Genomic DNA, 19,604 nt, shown 5'->3' on the forward strand with positions numbered 1-19,604 from the left:
GAAGAGAATCACATTTATGGAAATGTTCCAACTGAATTGGCACAACTTCCAAATTTGAATATAATTGACCTTATATTCAATTATCTCACAAGTCCAATACCTCCTGCAATTTTTAACAAGTCTTCAATGGTTCAAATTGTCTTGGATTTTAATGCCTTTTCTGGAAACCTTCCAACAAATAATGGCATTTTCCTTCATAATCTTGAACTCTTCCTTTTGGATGACAATCAACTAACTGGAAACATCCCTTCATCTCTCTGCAATTCTTCTAAGCTCACTATGCTAATTCTAGCTACCAACTTGTTTACTGGACCAGTACCAAAACATTTAGGCAATCTAAAACACCTAGAACGTTTGGTTTTAGCTCAAAATCAACTGACAAATGAACTAGGAAGTATTGAACTTAGTTTTCTCACAAATTTGACAAATTGCACTTCCTTGGTGGAGTTATGGATGCAACAAAATAAATTGAGTGGCACCCTACCCAATTCTATTGCAAATCTTTCAAACTCTTTGGAAAGACTTTATGTTTCTCAAAATCCACTAATTGGTACAATTCCTAAAGAGATTGGTTCTTTGAGGAATTTGAATGTACTTGCATTGGCTGGCAGTAATCTGAATGGAAACATCCCCTCAACTCTTGGAGAAATTAAAAGCTTGCAAAGGTTGTATCTTGGTGGTAACAACTTTCATGGATCAATTCCAAATGAGATTTTCCTTTTGAGCAACTTAGGGGAAGTTTATGCAGAGGACAATAAGTTATCTAGATCGATCCCAAGATGCATTGAAAATCTTAGAGGTTTGCAGGTGATGAAGCTTGCTGATAATAAATTGACCTTCATACCGTCGACTTTATGGAACCTTGAAACTTTAAGGGACTTGAATCTTTCGTTCAATTCATTAGGTGGAAGCCTAGATCCAAACATAAGACCATCGAAAGTGTTGGAAATCATGGATTTATCTTGGAATCAAATCTCAGGAAGCATTCCGAGAGTTATTGGGTCATTTCAAAGCCTAACTTCTTTGAACCTGTATAAGAATTCATTCTCGGGACCCATTCCCAACACAATGGGCAATTTGATAACATTGGATTACTTGGATCTTTCACACAACAATCTATCTGGACAGATACCTAAGTCTCTTGAGGCACTTTCACATATCCAATACATGAATTTCTCTTGCAATAAGTTGGCTGGGGAGATTCCAAATGAAGGGCCGTTCATGAACCTCACATCACAGTCTTTCATGGAGAATGAAGCACTTTGTGGGAATCCTATTTTGAAAGTGCCACCATGTGCAAGCAATAGTTCCAAGAACTCAATGATTAAAATTAATCTTCGATACATTCTTCCCGTCATTGCATTGATGCTAATCTTTTCAATTGGTGTGTATATTGTGAAAAGAAATCATGGAAACAATGTCCAAAGTCAAAATCTGATAGATTTATATGCAACAACAGAGCACTGAATGATTTCATATCTAGAGCTTCGACGAGCCACAGATGACTTCTGCGAAGCCAACTTGCTTGGAGAAGGAAGCTATGGCTCGGTATACAAAGGTGCACTTTCAAATGGGACAATTGTCGCTGTTAAGGTTTTAAATTTGCAACTTGAAGGAGCTTTCAGAAGTTTTGATGTAGAATGTAAAGTGTTGCGAACAACTCGACATAGAAATCTCGTTGGAGTTATAACGACTTGCTCTAATCCCGAGTTAAGAGCATTGGTTTTGCATTATATGTCTAATGGAAGCCTTGAAATGTGGTTATATTCTCATAACTCCTGCCTTAATCTCCTTCAAAGCATTGACATCATGATTGATGTAGCATTAGCTCTGGAATATCTCCATTATGGTCAATTAGAGCCTGTGGTTCATTGTGATTTGAAGCCGAGCAATGTCCTTCTAGATGAAGACATGGTTACACATGTTGCTGACTTCGGCATTGCAAAAATTTTAACTGAAAACAAGATTGCATTACAAACTAGGACTTTAGGTACCATCGGCTATATTGCTCCAGGTAAATGTTTTAATTACCTTTATTTAATTTATATTTCTCATTTGACGGACTTGTTACAAATCAATTTTCTATGTATTTATTATTAATTTGTTTGGCATGCATGTCTTGAATGTGAATTTTATGTTTTAAGTTCGCCAAAGAAATACAGTAGATGGCTTTTCTTAAGTGTCAATATATTGCTTTCATCAAGAACACAATGTCAAGTTGAGATAGGTTCCGGCTTTTCAATGCAACTTCAAATTTTGAACCACATGCCTAATATTGACACTAATTACTAGATTAATTAGATTACTACGTTAAAGGATTATCTAGCCAAAAAGAAAAAAAGAAGAAAATACGGGTCAATGAATCATTTTAGAATAAAATAAACTAAGTTCCTAAATATATGTTCTGTCATGTTATTTTCGTCGCCCAAGTTTTAATTTTGTCAATTTTATTCCTAAAATTTTCAATTTGATACAAATTGGTTTAATTTCAAAGGGATTGTTTAAATCATTAAAATAGTAATAACTACAATTATAATCCTTGAAGTTTGTTTCATGTCACTTATTTTCCAAAAGTTTTCAGTTTTGTTGCTTTGGTCACTAAACACTATTTAAGAAGACAAAGCATAAACTTACAATGCTATTGGATAAATTTGATAAATTTAAAACTATAGAAACTCAAGTGATATGACACACATACTATTGGTACCATAGATGAATTTATATTATTATTTTGTTAATGTTTAGACCGTTGGGTGAAATTGGAGTAGTTTGACTCAAATTTAAAAAACTTTATTGACAAAAATTCAAATTTGGTATATTAAAGTGACACAAAATGCATATTTTATGGATCATAGGTATGTAAGTTATCCATTATTTTAACCCATTTTGGAATAAAATATTTTGCCTAAGAGTAATGCTAGAGACCCTAAAAATTTTATCAAACATTTTACCAAATGTCTGACATGGGTGTGGGACTCACATGGTGTGGGTTCCACACCTATGTGAGACATTTGGTAGAAAGTTGGATAAAACTTTTGGGAGCCCTAACATTTTTCTTTGCCTAATTGAACTACCGCCTTAAAATGCTATATATCATCTATTTTTTTCACCGTTTTATATGACCAGGATACTTGACAAGATATTAGTTGTTTTCATTAATTTTTTCATAATCATCTTCAAACAAGGAAGTCAATTATAAGTATCCATATAGATGGCAATATAAAATGGTAATAAAGATCAGTGATATATAACAATTTTTATATTTTACACAGAGTATGGCTCTGAAGGACGAGTCTCAACAAATGGTGATATATATTATAGCGACCCCGGTCTTTTCCCTCTAGATTATTGTATCCGGACTTAGGGTCCGTGGATCCTGTCATTATATATTGGTTGTTGTCGTCCTTTAATCTCTTTGTATTTGAGTTATAGGATGTGGTGGGCAGGTTTGTTACAGGTCGGTTGAGTTTAGATGCCAAAACTAGTTGCCCAGATTTTGACCTGTCCGCTCAAGCGGGAGTTTGACGCTCGAGCTGGGTTTCTTTTGTTACTTGTCCGCTCGAGCTGGAGTTTTGGTGCTCGAGCGGGATTATCACCCATCCAGTATTTTCTGTGCAGTGTTGGACGCTCGAGTGTGGGAATGGACGCTCGAGCGTAAATGTGTGAGTGCCGCTCGAGCGGGGAGTTGGTCGCTCGAGCGGGGACCTGGTTCTGCAAAAGTACTGGGAGTGCGTATTCGATGCTCGAGCGGGAGTTTGGACGCTCGAGCGGGGAGTCGACTACATCTGTCCGAGATTTCACTTTTTGGGTCACTTTTTGACCTACTTTTCTTTCTTAACTTTTAAAAACCGCCCCTTGAGAGTCTCTCTCTCTCTCTCTCTCTCTAAACCTGTCTTCTCTCTAAGAATTGATCTACCTAGGGTGAGTATCTAACCTTAGTCCTTTATTAAAAAGATAAAGTGAGTCAAGGGCTTCCATTTAATCTGAACGCTTGGTGGTTTGGAGCACTTTGGAATTTGGGTCTTCATCTCCGTCTTCTCCATTTGGGTTATTTTCTTCGAGGTAGGGATTTCCTACTCCATCTATAGCGATCCCGGGTTTACCCTTGTTGTATAGTGATCCGGACATGTGTCCGTGGATGTTGGTAGTTGTTTATTATCTTGTTTACATCCTTTCTTACTTTGTATTTGAGTTATAGGATGTGTTGAGCGGGTTTGTTACAGGTTGGTTGAGTTTAGAAACCAAAACTAGTTGCCCAGATTCTTGGCCTGTACGCTCGAGCGGAGGTGTTGGCGCTCGAGCGTAGATTACATCCATCCAGTATCTTGTTGTGCAGTGTTGTGAGCTCGAGCGTAGGGTTGGGAGCTCGAGCGGAGGCCTGGTTCTGCAAAAGTGCTGGGCGAGTGCATTCTGCGCTCGAGCGGGAGGTTGGCCGCTCGAGCGGAAGTCTGTGAGTGGCCGCTCGAGCGGGGTGTTTTAAGCTCGAGCGGAAGACCTGGGTTAAAGTCCCGAAGTTGTGACTTTCCAAATCACTTTTTCACTTTCTCTTCTCTCTCTTACTTTTCCAAAATCACCATTGTTGAGCCTCTCACTCTAGACTCTACCTTCTCTCTAGGTTTTGATCTAGTAGGAGTGATTTACTCACCTTTGGCCTTTATAAAAAGGTTGTTGATCGTCGAGGGCTTCATTTTAATCTGAAAATCACGGGTTTTGGAGCACGTTGGGTTTTGTCGTCTTCTCCTTTGGGACTCCGAATTTGAGGTAGGGATAACCTACTCCTCTCTATGGGTTTTGTCTTTAAATTTTGGTATTTTGAGATGTTGGGCTTGGTTTGGTAATTTTGTGAAAGTTTGGGGCTTTTGTGCAATTATCCAAAAGTTGGGGTTTCATTCATAATAAACCTAGATGCATGTTTGGCATAGAAAAATGGAATGATTGTTAAATCATTGATGAAAATGGGACCTAAGGGTTGAAATAGTAATTATGGAAAATGACCTAATTACATTGTTTAATTAATTGGGATAATTAATTGGTGAGAAATGAGGAAATGAAATGTTGATTGAATATCCATTTGTGCATTTATTTTCTGTTTTAGAAATAACTGCTTTGGGCTATCGGTGGAGGATAGTCGTGATTGTTGTAGACAATGTATGTTGATTAGGCAAACTGAAACTAATCAATGGAATGTGTTATGGAACTTGACAGTTGCTAGAATACATTAATTGTTTGTATTGTGTGATTGTATATAGAACCAATGTGTTTATATACGTTATGTGTAGAGGAGGAGATAGGGGATGTACTCCGCGGTTTAGGGGAAGATAGGGGATGGACCTCTAAACCGGATAGGTATTTGGAGGAGATAGGGGATGTACTCCGTAGACAGAGCTCATATGCTTGTCTAGAGAAGTGAAGATAGAGCTCATATGCTTATCTTTGTGAAGTGAAGTGTGGATACAGCTTGTATGCTTATCTGTGGATATTGTTGATATACATATCTGTTGTAGAGTGTGGATACAGCTTGTATGCTTATCTGTGGATATTGTTGATATACATATCTGTTGAGAATGTGGATATAGCTTTTATGCTTATCTGAATGTGAGATATAGTTTTTATACATATCTGTGGAAATGATGATAGAGCTAGCATGCTTATCTGTTGAAAAAGGGAAAATGAAAAGTAATTGGGACTTGTAAGTCGTTGACATAAATATGTAATTTATGTGATTGTATCAGTGTTGACCAACTATCAATTGCTAATGTTTTAGTCATTGTCCATGGTTGGTTTAGTGTATTTCTACTGGGCTGTGGCTCACCCTATATGGGAATATCATTTTCAGGTGCAGGAAGCATGCCACCTCCAAGGACATAGCTGGGAGGCTTGTGGCGGGCATAGTTTTGTCGTTTTACTTTGATTTATTACATGTAATTTCAAGCCAAGGGCTTAATGTGTAAACGAGTTAGAACCCTTTGTTGTAACCAAGTGTTAACTTGGAAAGCTGTAAGCCCGTAGGGCATTTGTTATGAGATTAACATGTAATACTTATGTAACGGAATTCTAATGAATGAAAGGAATGTGGTTAGTTTAAATGTAAATGCATGTCTTATCTGGTGGGTTTATTGTTATTATTTTCAGGGCGTTACAACTTGGTATCAGAGCGTACCGGGTTCGAATACTTTGGGTACGTGGGAAGTGATTAGGATCACAATGGGTTTGTCTCGCTTGATAGAGACTTAGATGTAGTATCATATGCTATGTGCTCAATTGATAACATGCTTATGTGACTATGTGGGTATGGGATTTAATTTCTAGGATGTTGATTGGATCCTTGAGTTTCTGGGAGTCTTGTTGGAAAAGCACTTGATCAATGCTGTTTCTAACCGGAACTCTAGTAACGTCTCGGGACTATCATTATCCGGAAATGAAGTTCGTAAGTGCTTATGTGTTTATGTGCTTATGTGGAGTGAATTACAGTTCTCCATGCACTAGGACGTGAGTGTTTAGTTTCGGCACATTTATGAATGTGCTAACGTTCTGTGTTGCCTTTATTAGGATGTCAGGACGAGGAAGAGGTGCTAGGCGTGGTAGACCTGCGAGGCAGGAAGTACCGTTACAGGGTGAGATTCCGGCAGTGCAGGAGGGAGTTGGGCAGGCCAATGTGGCTGAGCCAGTAGGTCAGCAGGCTATGGGTGCCTTGGCCAGAGAGATAGCAGGAGCTTTGGGTATTCTTAGAGCTGGGAATCAGGCAGCTGAGACAGGGCCTTCCTTCTTGAAGAGGGAGTTCTTCCGGTGTAATCCGGACGAGTTTATCGGGGATCCTAAAGAGCCGCTTAAGGCAGATGAATGGCTCGAACAGACAACGAAGACGTTTGAGATGCTTGGCATCGAGGACGGAGCACTGAAAGTGACCTTGGCATCCTTTCAACTGAAGGGAGATGCGGGTCAATGGTGGAAGTACGAGAAAGCTCGTGTTGGTGGTACTTGGGAGGCGTTTGTGAATGCTTTTCAGGAGAGGTTTTTGTCTGCAGTAGCAAGGGAGAAGCTGAGGGATCAGTTTAGCCGGCTTAATCAGCAGGGCTTGTCAGTGGCCGAGTTTGAGGCTACTTTTACCAGTCTGTCTAGGTTTGCACCTGAACTGGTGGCGTCTGAGGAACGCCGTTGCTATGAGTTTGAGCGGAAGTTGAGGCGGGGCCTCAAGTTGAGAGTTGGTGGGTCTTATATTCGAGAGTATAGACACCTAGTGGATGCTGCAGCTCATATGGAGCTTATGATGCAGGAGGAGGATGAGGGTCAGAGAGGCTCCAAGAGGAGCCAGGATAGTCAGAGTGATGGCAGGAGGCAGAGGGGTTCTAACCCTCAGCAGTCTCAGGGTGCAGTCTCTAGATCGACCTTTCCAGTGCCTAGTGTAGGCTCGGGGAGAGGCAGTCAGGGAGAATTCACTTGTTACAAGTGTGGCCAGCTGGGTCACAAGGTTTCTGTTTGCCCGCAGAAGGGTGGGGGTCAGAAAGCTGCTTCTTCTTCAGCTAGACCGCCGAGTCAGAGTTTGGGCAGGGGGCAGCTCTTGATTTGTTATCAGTGTGGACAACCTGGGCACATGAAGAGGTTTTGCCCACAGTTGAGTGCCACTTCGGGAGCGTCTGGTTCTAGGCAGACGCAGGGTTTTCAGCCAGCTCAGTCTGTGCAGGCCTCGAGGGCCAATCCGGGAGCTTCGTCATCCCAGTCTGTGCAGCAGTCTTTTGCCCCGAGAGGTGAGCAGGTAGACCAGGGGCCTACGGGGCGCGTGTATGCTGTTACCGCGCAGGATTTAGTACCGGCTCCATCAGTAGTGAGAGGTACTTTTCTGTTTTGCAACTCAGTTGCTAATGTGTTGATAGACACGGGCGCATCTCATTCTTTTGTATCTGCTGCATTTGCATCTGTTTTGGAATTGGAGTTAGCACAGTTAGCATCTCCTATTTGTGTGGTATCGCCTTTGGGTGGTGAGTTGATTCTGAAACAGGGTGTTAGAGGATGTGATATTGAGGTCGCCGATTATAGGCTTCCTTTTCCGTTTGTTGTCATGCCCATGAAGGGTTTTGATGTTATTTTGGGTATGGACTGGCTATCGTCATACCGGGCTGTTATTGATTGCTACCGCCAGAGGGTCACGTTATGTACCTTGAGCGGGGAGTGGTTCCATTTCTTGGGAGACCGGGTTGGTAGTGTTTTGCCACCGGGGTTTGATTCGCGAGGGCGAAGTGAGCTTAGTGGTTTACTGGCTAGCGTTGAGAGTGGTGAGAGTGGTGAGACCCTGGTTGTGTTACCGAGGGTGGTTTGTGAGTATTCGGATGTCTTTCCCGAAGATCTTGTTAGTTTGCCACCTCACCGAGAGATAGAGTTCTCTATTGATTTAGTGCCTGGTACGGCGCCGATTTCTATGGCACCTTACCGTTTTGCTCCAGCAGAGTTGGTTGAGTTGAAAGTTCAGCTCCAGGAATTGCTAGATAAGGGCTTTGTTCGCCCTAGTGTTTCACCGTGGGGAGCACCGGCCCTCTTTGTTAAAAAGAAAGATGGTGCCTTGAGATTGTGTATAGACTACCGGAAGTTGAATCGGGCTACGGTTAAGAATAAGTATCCTATGCCCCGTATAGATGATTTGTTTGACCAGTTGAAGGGTTCCCGTTGTTTCTCTAAGATAGACTTGAGATCGGGTTACCATCAGTTGAGGGTCAGGGAGGAAGATATTCCGAAGACGGCATTCCGTACGCGGTATGGCCATTATGAGTTTTTGGTGATGCCATTCGGGCTTACCAATGCACCGGCAGTCTTTATGGACTTGATGAACCGGATTTTCCGGGAGTTCTTAGACCGCTTTGTGGTTGTTTTTGTGGACGATATCCTTATCTATTCGTCATCTAAGGAGGAGCACGAGGAACACTTGAGAGTGGTGCTTGAGTTACTTAGAGCCCATAGGCTGTATGCCAAGTTTGGGAAGTGTGAGTTCTGGCTGGGGGAAGTCAAATTCTTAGGCCACGTGGTATCCGGGGAAGGGGTGTCTGTTGATACATCCAAGGTTGAGGCAGTGCAAGATTGGGCACAGCCTAAGAGTGTGTTTGAGATCCGCAGTTTTCTGGGATTGGCTGGGTATTACCGTCGGTTTGTGAAAGATTTCTCCAGGTTAGCGTCACCGTTGACTAGACTGACTCGGAAGGGAGTCAAGTTTGGGTGGAGTGAGACTTGTGAAAAGTCGTTCCAAGAGCTGAAAGTTAGATTGACCACCGCTCCGGTGTTGATTATTCCGGAGAGAGGGTTGGGTTATGCGGTTTATTGTGATGCCTCACGAGAGGGTTTGGGTTGTGTGTTGATGCAAGAGGGAAAAGTGGTAGCTTATGGCTCACGTCAGTTGAAAATACACGAGAAGAATTACCCCACACATGACCTAGAGTTAGCCGCTGTGATCTTTGCCTTGAAAATCTGGAGGCACTACCTTTATGGTGAGAGGTTCGAGGTATTCTCGGATCATAAGAGTTTGAAGTATCTGTTTACACAGAGAGACTTGAATCTGAGGCAGAGGAGATGGATGGACTTCATCGAGGATTATGATTTTGAGTTACATTATCATCCGGGAAAGGCCAATGTTGTGGCCGATGCCCTTAGTAGGAAAACCGTTAGTGATGTAGCTTGTATAGCCATCCGGGAATGGGAGATGTTGGGGGCACTTGGCGAGTTTGATTTGCTACTGGGCGAATCTGTTGAGGCTGCGGCCTTGTTTTCTGTTGTTGCGCAGCCTACACTTTTGATTAGAGTGTTAGAGGCACAGAGAGGTGACCTTGAGGTAGAATCCCTCCGAGAGAAGATCTCCAGTGGGAAAGTTGAGAAGGGTTTGACGGTGTATCCCGACCTGAGTGTGAGATACCGAGACCGTTTGTTTGTACCGGAGTCTTGCCGAGAGGAAGTACTCCGAGAGTTTCACCATTCGCGCCTTGCGGTGCATCCGGGAGGTACTAAGATGTATCTGGATTTGGGTCGCCAGTTTTGGTGGCGGGGTATGAAGAGAGATGTGGCTGTTTTCGTATCGAAATGCCTTACTTGCCAGCAAGTGAAGGCCGAGCATCAGAGGCCAGCGGGTTTGTTGCAACCCTTGCCTATTGCCGAGTGGAAGTGGGAGCATGTCACTATGGATTTCGTTGTAGGTCTTCCGAGGACTCAGCGGGGTAGTGATGCTATTTGGGTGGTTGTAGACCGGTTGACTAAGTCGGCGCACTTTATTCCTATGCGCGTGAGAGATTCGGTAGATCATCTTGCCGACTTGTATATTCGGGACGTAGTGAGATTGCACGGGGTCCCAGTGACGATCGTCTCAGATAGAGATCCTCGTTTTACTGCCAGGTTGTGGCAGAGTTTGCAGAGTGCCTTGGGCACTAAGTTGACCTTTAGTACGGCCTATCATCCTCAGACTGATGGGCAGTCCGAGTGTACTATTCAGATCCTCGAGGATATGCTTCGGGGTTGTGTCCTGGATTTCAGTGGGACGTGGGAGAGGCACTTGCCATTGGTAGAGTTTGCCTACAACAACAGTTTTCAGTCTAGCATCGGTATGGCACCGTTTGAGGCCTTGTATGGCCGACCGTGTAGGTCTCCAGTGTGTTGGGCCGAGGTGGGTGATGCACCTTTGTTGGGTCCGGAGTTGGTTAGGGAGACGACGGAGAAAGTTGAGCTTATCCGTAAGAGGCTTGTTACAGCCCAGAGTCGACAAAAGAGTTATGCCGATCGTAGGAGGAGGCCTTTGGCGTTTGAGGTAGGTGATCATGTCTTTCTGAAGATATCACCTAGGCGAGGTCTGATGAGGTTTGGGAAGAGTGGGAAGTTGTCCCCTCGGTTTATTGGTCCTTTTGAGATCCTTGAGAGGATAGGTGAGGTTGCTTATCGGTTAGCCTTACCGCCGCAGTTGTCCGGAGTGCATGATGTGTTTCATGTGAGTATGCTTCGGAAGTATGAACCAGATCCATCACATGTGTTGGATTGGACTAATTTAGAGGTAGATGAGGATGCCTCGTATGAGGAGAGACCGGTTCGGGTCTTGGATAGGCGGGATCAGGTCCTGCGTGGCAAGACCATTCCTTTGGTGAAAGTCTTGTGGAAACATCACGGAGTGGAGGAAGCCACTTGGGAACGTGAGTTGGAAGTCCGTGAGAAATATCCGGACTTGTTTGTTGATATGTAATCTTGTATTTAAATTTTACATTTTGTTGAACTTAAGAGCTTTTATATATGTCTTAAGTTGTGAAACATTGAAAATGTTTTGGTTATTGGAAGTATGTTTTGGAACTTGCCTCATACGGAAGTTGAATGTGATACTATATGTGTTGAATATATTGTTGAAATTGGAAAGATAGTGCATAATGTTGATGCATGTTGATAATACATATGTGGTTTACATATTGTGATATGTCTCTTGTTAAAGGGATGGGATGACCGGTAATGGGTCGAATTGTTGAATGTTCAAGTGTAACATTGATTAAAAGGGAGAAAAACTTGTTTTGAAAACTTGTGCTTAATTTCGGGGACGAAATTCTTTAAGGGGGGGGAGGTTATAGCGATCCCGGGTTTACCCTTGTTGTATAGTGATCCGGACATGTGTCCGTGGATGTTGGTAGTTGTTTATTATCTTGTTTACATCCTTTCTTACTTTGTATTTGAGTTATAGGATGTGTTGAGCGGGTTTGTTACAGGTTGGTTGAGTTTAGAAACCAAAACTAGTTGCCCAGATTCTTGGCCTGTACGCTCGAGCGGAGGTGTTGGCGCTCGAGCGTAGATTACATCCATCCAGTATCTTGTTGTGCAGTGTTGTGAGCTCGAGCGTAGGGTTGGGAGCTCGAGCGGAGGCCTGGTTCTGCAAAAGTGCTGGGCGAGTGCATTCTGCGCTCGAGCGGGAGGTTGGCCGCTCGAGCGGAAGTCTGTGAGTGGCCGCTCGAGCGGGGTGTTTTAAGCTCGAGCGGAAGACCTGGGTTAAAGTCCCGAAGTTGTGACTTTCCAAATCACTTTTTCACTTTCTCTTCTCTCTCTTACTTTTCCAAAATCACCATTGTTGAGCCTCTCACTCTAGACTCTACCTTCTCTCTAGGTTTTGATCTAGTAGGAGTGATTTACTCACCTTTGGCCTTTATAAAAAGGTTGTTGATCGTCGAGGGCTTCATTTTAATCTGAAAATCACGGGTTTTGGAGCACGTTGGGTTTTGTCGTCTTCTCCTTTGGGACTCCGAATTTGAGGTAGGGATAACCTACTCCTCTCTATGGGTTTTGTCTTTAAATTTTGGTATTTTGAGATGTTGGGCTTGGTTTGGTAATTTTGTGAAAGTTTGGGGCTTTTGTGCAATTATCCAAAAGTTGGGGTTTCATTCATAATAAACCTAGATGCATGTTTGGCATAGAAAAATGGAATGATTGTTAAATCATTGATGAAAATGGGACCTAAGGGTTGAAATAGTAATTATGGAAAATGACCTAATTACATTGTTTAATTAATTGGGATAATTAATTGGTGAGAAATGAGGAAATGAAATGTTGATTGAATATCCATTTGTGCATTTATTTTCTGTTTTAGAAATAACTGCTTTGGGCTATCGGTGGAGGATAGTCGTGATTGTTGTAGACAATGTATGTTGATTAGGCAAACTGAAACTAATCAATGGAATGTGTTATGGAACTTGACAGTTGCTAGAATACATTAATTGTTTGTATTGTGTGATTGTATATAGAACCAATGTGTTTATATACGTTATGTGTAGAGGAGGAGATAGGGGATGTACTCCGCGGTTTAGGGGAAGATAGGGGATGGACCTCTAAACCGGATAGGTATTTGGAGGAGATAGGGGATGTACTCCGTAGACAGAGCTCATATGCTTGTCTAGAGAAGTGAAGATAGAGCTCATATGCTTATCTTTGTGAAGTGAAGTGTGGATACAGCTTGTATGCTTATCTGTGGATATTGTTGATATACATATCTGTTGTAGAGTGTGGATACAACTTGTATGCTTATCTGTGGATATTGTTGATATACATATCTGTTGAGAATGTGGATATAGCTTTTATGCTTATCTGAATGTGAGATATAGTTTTTATACATATCTGTGGAAATGATGATAGAGCTAGCATGCTTATCTGTTGAAAAAGGGAAAATGAAAAGTAATTGGGACTTGTAAGTCGTTGACATAAATATGTAATTTATGTGATTGTATCAGTGTTGACCAACTATCAATTGCTAATGTTTTAGTCATTGTCCATGGTTGGTTTAGTGTATTTCTACTGGGCTGTGGCTCACCCTATATGGGAATATCATTTTCAGGTGCAGGAAGCATGCCACCTCCAAGGACATAGCTGGGAGGCTTGTGGCGGGCATAGTTTTGTCGTTTTACTTTGATTTATTACATGTAATTTCAAGCCAAGGGCTTAATGTGTAAACGAGTTAGAACCCTTTGTTGTAACCAAGTGTTAACTTGGAAAGCTGTAAGCCCGTAGGGCATTTGTTATGAGATTAACATGTAATACTTATGTAACGGAATTCTAATGAATGAAAGGAATGTGGTTAGTTTAAATGTAAATGCATGTCTTATCTGGTGGGTTTATTGTTATTATTTTCAGGGCGTTACACCATCCTATAAGTTTTGTTCTAAGTTTTGGTACTCTGATATGTTGGGAGTACTATGGTAATTTTGGGAAAAACCCTAGTTGTATTAACAAATTAATTGGTATAATTAATTTAAGGAAATTGGGGAAATTGGTTAAATGCATGAAATTGAGGAATTCATTGATTAAATGGTGTAGTTGGATAATTAAAATCACACGCCTATTGAATTGTTGATATATTTATTTCCAGTCTAGAAATAACTGTTTTAGGCTATCGGTAGAGGATAGTCGTGTTTGTTGTAGACATTGCATGTGGATTAGGGAAAATTGAAACTAATCAATTTGTTTAAGTCATAAATTTAGACTATTAAATTAATACAGAAATTACATGTATTGATTGAGCATTGCATATGCATATTGTTTGGGAGGAGATAGGGGATGTACTCCACGGTTTAGGGGAAGATAGGGGATGGACCTCTAAACTGGATTTTGTTTGGGAGGATATAGGGGATGGACTCCATTAGCATCACTATTATGTGTGCTTATTATATTGAAGTGTTTTTACATGTTATTGATACAGCACTACAATGTGTATCAAACGGGAAGTATGAAGTGTTTTGATATGAGCCTGAGTCTCATTTGTTTTGTTGATATTGAAAGTAATGTGAATATGATATATAGTTCACTGTTGTAAGTTTGGCCAGGTTCTGAGCCATGTTGATAATAATGGAAAGTGAAATGTGTCTTAGACATTAGTGTCATGAGACTGTATAATGATACAATTGATTATCTCGGTTAACCATCTATTGAATGCTATAGCTTTATTCAATGCTTATATTTGGTTTAGTATTTTTCTACTGGGCTGTGGCTCACCCTTTATGGGAACATCATTTTCAGGTTCAGGTGATAAGCTACCTCCAAGGACTTAGCTTGGAAGGATTTGACTTTTGGATTTTGAAGACTATCTTCAGTTAGTTGTTTTGATTTGATAGTACATGTAAACATTCAAGCCTAGGGCTTTACTTGTATTTGAGTTAGAACTCATATTTTTGTGTCCAAGCGTTGGCTTGGAAAGATGTAAGCCCGTAGGGCATTTAATTTGATGTTACATGTAATGCTTTTATTTAGAAATACTCAGATGAATGAGATAATGAATTGTTTACTTTAAATATTGCGTGTCAGTGACAAATTTATAATGAGTCTATTTTGAGGGCGTGACATATATAGCTATGGTGTGATGCTTTTGGAAACATTCACAAGAAAGAAACCCACAGATGAAATGTTCTCTGCAAAGATCAATTTAAGGCAATGGGTGAGCGCATCACTTCCCAACAAAATTATGGAAATAGTGGATGGTGGTTTATTGAGGATGCAAAATGGCAGTGACATGGTCACCTCACAAAGCATTCTTCTTGCTATCTTAGAGTTGGGTTTAGAGTGCACTAGTGATATACCTGTGGAGAGGAGTGACATTAAAAAGGTTCTTGTCAAGTTGAACAAGATCAGAAAGCAACTCCTTCACATCCAAAGTATTTGACATGCTGATGCAGAGTGTTTAGCCATAAAGTTTTCTAGAACTCATGGACAAACATAGCAAAGGCAAAATGAACTAGTAGATGTGAGTTAGTACGTGCTTCGAATGACGTAGAATTCAGTAGAAACACTGAAAATGACGTCACAATCAATATCCATCTATTTGCCATGGCGTACGATGGATTTCGGTCAAATTCTAATATTTAGGTCTTCAATTTCGCGACTTCGCTGCTTTTGAAAATAATTGATTCGTTAATTACTTGGTGTAAACAAATCTGTTTGAGGTTAGATTTTTTTCCAAAATATGTAATTTTTATTCTAGTTTCTAGATTTGAGATTAACTCAAATCTTTCTATTTTTGGTAATTTTCATATTATCTTTGATTTAGGCTTGATTAGTGAGTATTACCTTAGCTTATCTCCTATTGTATTGGGGCTTGTTCCTTATAAATATTGGTAGTGAATCTTGGGGCAGAGCATCTTATTTTGAGAGAAATAATAGATGTTCAAGAGAGAGTATCTTTTTTATGAAATTTGTAGTTAATCTTCGTATTTGAGTTTCATCTCATTATTCTACCTTGCATCACATGCACATGCACATACACATACACATACACTTGCAATATTATATGTGTATGTATCTTACTACAAAATTTCGTAACATCAACGACAAAATATATAATCTCGCCACAAATTGGCAAAACAAAAAATTTCGTAACTAAACTAAAAATTTTTGCAACATCAATCGCAAAATTTTGGACATTTTATAACATAAATTTATGGTGAGATTACACATTTTATAGTTAATGTTACGAATTTGGGAAGCTGGTTAAAAATTAGCTTTTGGCTTTTAACTCATTTTGGGTTATATCACCTCTCATATTTTTTATCCACCAAAAAACAAAAAAGTCAAAAAGTCAGTTTTTAACCAACTTCTCAAAACACTCCAGAGTACTTTGAACAATGAAGACAATTTGTTTAGAGATGATCATTTACTGTATCCCTTAAAAAAAAATATTATTCAAAGGTGGTGCTCAAATAACAAAAACATAAAACTTAAAATGGACATCAACACAACATTTTTTCATAATCAATCCAAAATATTTTATAACTTCACATCTAATGAGATTCAATTGAGAGCATTCAAACTATTTAGAGCAAAAAAAAAAAAGGTAAGCAACCAATTTTCTTACATCCCTGGAAGATTACATCCCATAGTAAGCTGCTAAATTTCTTAGTCTTTAGCATTTATCCAACATTCAATTGATCAATGCAATTGAACCAATATAATGAAAAAAACATAAAGCAATTTCAGAGCTTAAAAATAGTTAAAAAAGATGTTCTAAAATATAAGCAAAACAACTAACGCATCTTTACAGTGCAATGAAAGCTATATATTGGGTTACTTCTTCTATACACCACTTTTGAGAATGAAAAAAATGCAAGAAAAATTAAAAGAAGTAAAATAAATTAGAAAATATATATATTGATTAAAAAGCAATGTATTTCGATAATCAAGCAAAACAACCAAAAAAATGAAATATTTTTAACAAATTTATGGCTCAATAATGAATCAGCCAAGAATCAGCCAAGAATCAGCCAATTCACAACTTGATTTGTAAACCCAACTAATTGCCACCTTTAAGAAAAATTTGTGAACCAAAACCCAACTAATATGCACTTCTAAGGGAAAGACGGGATCATATGAGTAAATTAAGTTTAATAAAACAACCAAAAACTTGGTTAAGGGGACAATCTAAAAGCCATCTGCAACACCTACTACTTCCCCTCTTCCCACTTGCAAAAAACTTGATTACTGGTTTATAAACAAATGCAGATATGACAAAAAAAAAAAAAAAGAAAAAGAAAAAAGAAAAAAGAAAAAAGAGAACCAAAAATGTGACTAACAAACAAGTTTTTTTAGGGGACGAAGCATGAAGACATCAACTTGAGAAAAAGTATATGTTTACAAAAAAAAAAAAAAAAAAAGAACAAAAGAAAAATTAACATCAAAAAAATGCACAACAAAAAATATGGTATACATTATACCTTGTATCAAAATACAAAACTGTAGCCAAGTAAGTTACAGTTACAATTTCAAAGAAGAGACACATACACACAAAGGCAGTGACAATTATTGACCATTGGATTACACAAAACATCCTAACCATTGAATCAGTGGTACTACGTACACCAATTAATAAATATACTAGTGTATTAATTAATGTTATGCCATTATTACTGACCCCACCTATTATACAAATTATAAATATTCAAAAAATTTAAAATTTTGTCACATCATCTGTTGATATATTAATTAGTACATTAACTAATATATAAAGCATTATTCCATTAAATTTTTAAATTTTGAAAAATTAGACATCGGAGCAACCGATTGACCATCTCCAATACTAACGTATTCTCTCTCTCTCTACTCTCACTCTTTCGTCTCTTCCTCTCCCTCTCCCTCTACTACTCCCTCCTTCGAGTGATCTCTTCCCCTGCTCCTCTCGCTCTCTTCTCTCTCTACTGCGCTCATTTTTCTCTCTTCGTCTGGCTTAATTGACTGCGGGTTCTAAGTGGTTGTTCAGTTTAAAACCCTAATCTAACCCAGTGAGCCTTCGTTTGTTTTCTACGAAAACAAAAGATTTTTTTTTTTTGAAGAGCAATCAACAAGGTATGCCTCCCTCTGATTATTTTGAAACCCTAAATCCTCTTCTAAAACTCTCTTCTTTCCCATTTTTTACTCTCTTTGGATATTTTTGAAATCATCCCTCTTTCAAAACTATACTCTCTGATTTTTACCCTATTTGCTATCTCTATTGCTCTATCTGAATTTCTATTCCAGTGTCTGTTGGCTCACACTGATTTGAAATTTGTAATGAAGCAAGGCTTGGTAAGGATTTTGTTCTATTTTGCTATTTATATATCTTGGTTGACATTCTTAACGAAATAATCCATTTTTACATTAATTAATATTGTATTTTGTAACCATTTTGTTGCTTCCATGACTTGTTCTTGAGTTGTTGCAAAATATTTTATGAGAAATTTTGGCATTAAAATTATAGGGCTAATTATGTTATTTTAATTTTGATTGCATTTAAGATGTTTATAAAAATGCTTAGTTCGTTAGCAATTTAAACAAATGTATTTTGGAACTATATTTTCATTGCATTTAGATGTTGAAAACTTGTGATTGACTATTCCAATATATATTTAGTGATATTTACATGAAGTAACTATAACTTGTGGTGGGACCTCCCAATTTGTAAGTTGGGGCACGTTTTTGGTAATGTTTAATACTCGTTGTTCTAGGTGAATTAAATACCCATCTCAAGTAAATCATTTGTTTCATTGGTTTTTCAATATATATATATATAAGCGAAATTAGTTAACATACAATAGAAATACTTCCAAAAATGCTAATTAAATAGTGCTTGAACTTCATTTGTATCGTTGTTTAAGCATGAGTAGTTGACAAGATAACGGGGAAGAGACTCCAACCAACAAAAAAGTGTGAAAAGCTAAAAAGAATTGAAGTATATGATTTTAATTTTAGCTAAAAAGTAGTTGACATGAAGCTTATGTTTAATAAAATGAATTTCCTCTGTTATACGATTTTAATTTTAATTTTCAATCCACATGAAGCTTATGTTTAATAAAATGAATTTCCTCCGCATACTTTTTTCAAAGTATATTGATGCTAAGATAATCCATGAATTACTGTCTTCCCTCTAAGTGTGGAGGCTTTCCTAGCAACCATGAAAGATTAGTGTGAAACTTTAGGATTGAAGTAGTGGAAAGTGTGAGAAAGGGAAAATTTTGATTTTGAATTTGATTCCCCCCCCCCCCTTTTGTTTAGCATGATAAATGATAATGTTGGAAAATGCAAGATTGTTAAATTTTGTGTACAACCCATAGAAACATAGTAAGTTGCTTTTCAATTTCTTGCAAAATATACATAAATGTTTCTTGCAAAAAATAAAGATTTTTTTTTTCACTATTTTGTCACTTTTGATTTCCGGGTTCTGTTACCATGTGCACCTTATATCTTAACCATTGAATCTTCACAAACTAATCTAAGCCATTGAATAATTTAATGGAAAAAACTTGAACCTTCTTAACCAATTGTTGTCTTGATTGAAAAGCTCCGCTCGCTCTCTCTCTCTCTCTCTCTCTCTCTCTCTGTTTGTCTCTCTCTCTCCTGCTTTCTCCACTCTAAGAAAGCCCTAACGTTTTTCTCCCAACATGACTCTGACAATTCTCTCCCTCCTACGACGCTACTCAAAGATTTCTCGCAAAGTTGAAACTCTTCCATCTCCATTTTCTGCAACTTAATCTAGTAAATATGGTGGTACATTTTGTGAGCCTTATTCTAGTTTTGTGTTAATATAAAGAAGCAGTTGATGTCTGTGCATTTTCTTGTGTTCTTTTGCTGATATATTCTCTCTCTCTCTCTCATTATGTTAT

General features: G+C 39.0%; 1 pseudogene; it reads left to right on the forward strand.

Moving 5' to 3' along the window:
* Window positions 1–1,467: 1,467 nt before the first annotated feature.
* Window positions 1,468–19,604, forward strand: part of LOC145823630 (receptor kinase-like protein Xa21 pseudogene) — a 68,657-nt pseudogene continuing 50,520 nt past the window's right edge.

This window comes from Camellia sinensis, chromosome 4 (assembly GCF_055761805.1).
Source record: "Camellia sinensis isolate YWXY chromosome 4, ASM5576180v1, whole genome shotgun sequence".
Taxonomy (NCBI): Eukaryota; Viridiplantae; Streptophyta; class Magnoliopsida; order Ericales; family Theaceae; genus Camellia; species Camellia sinensis.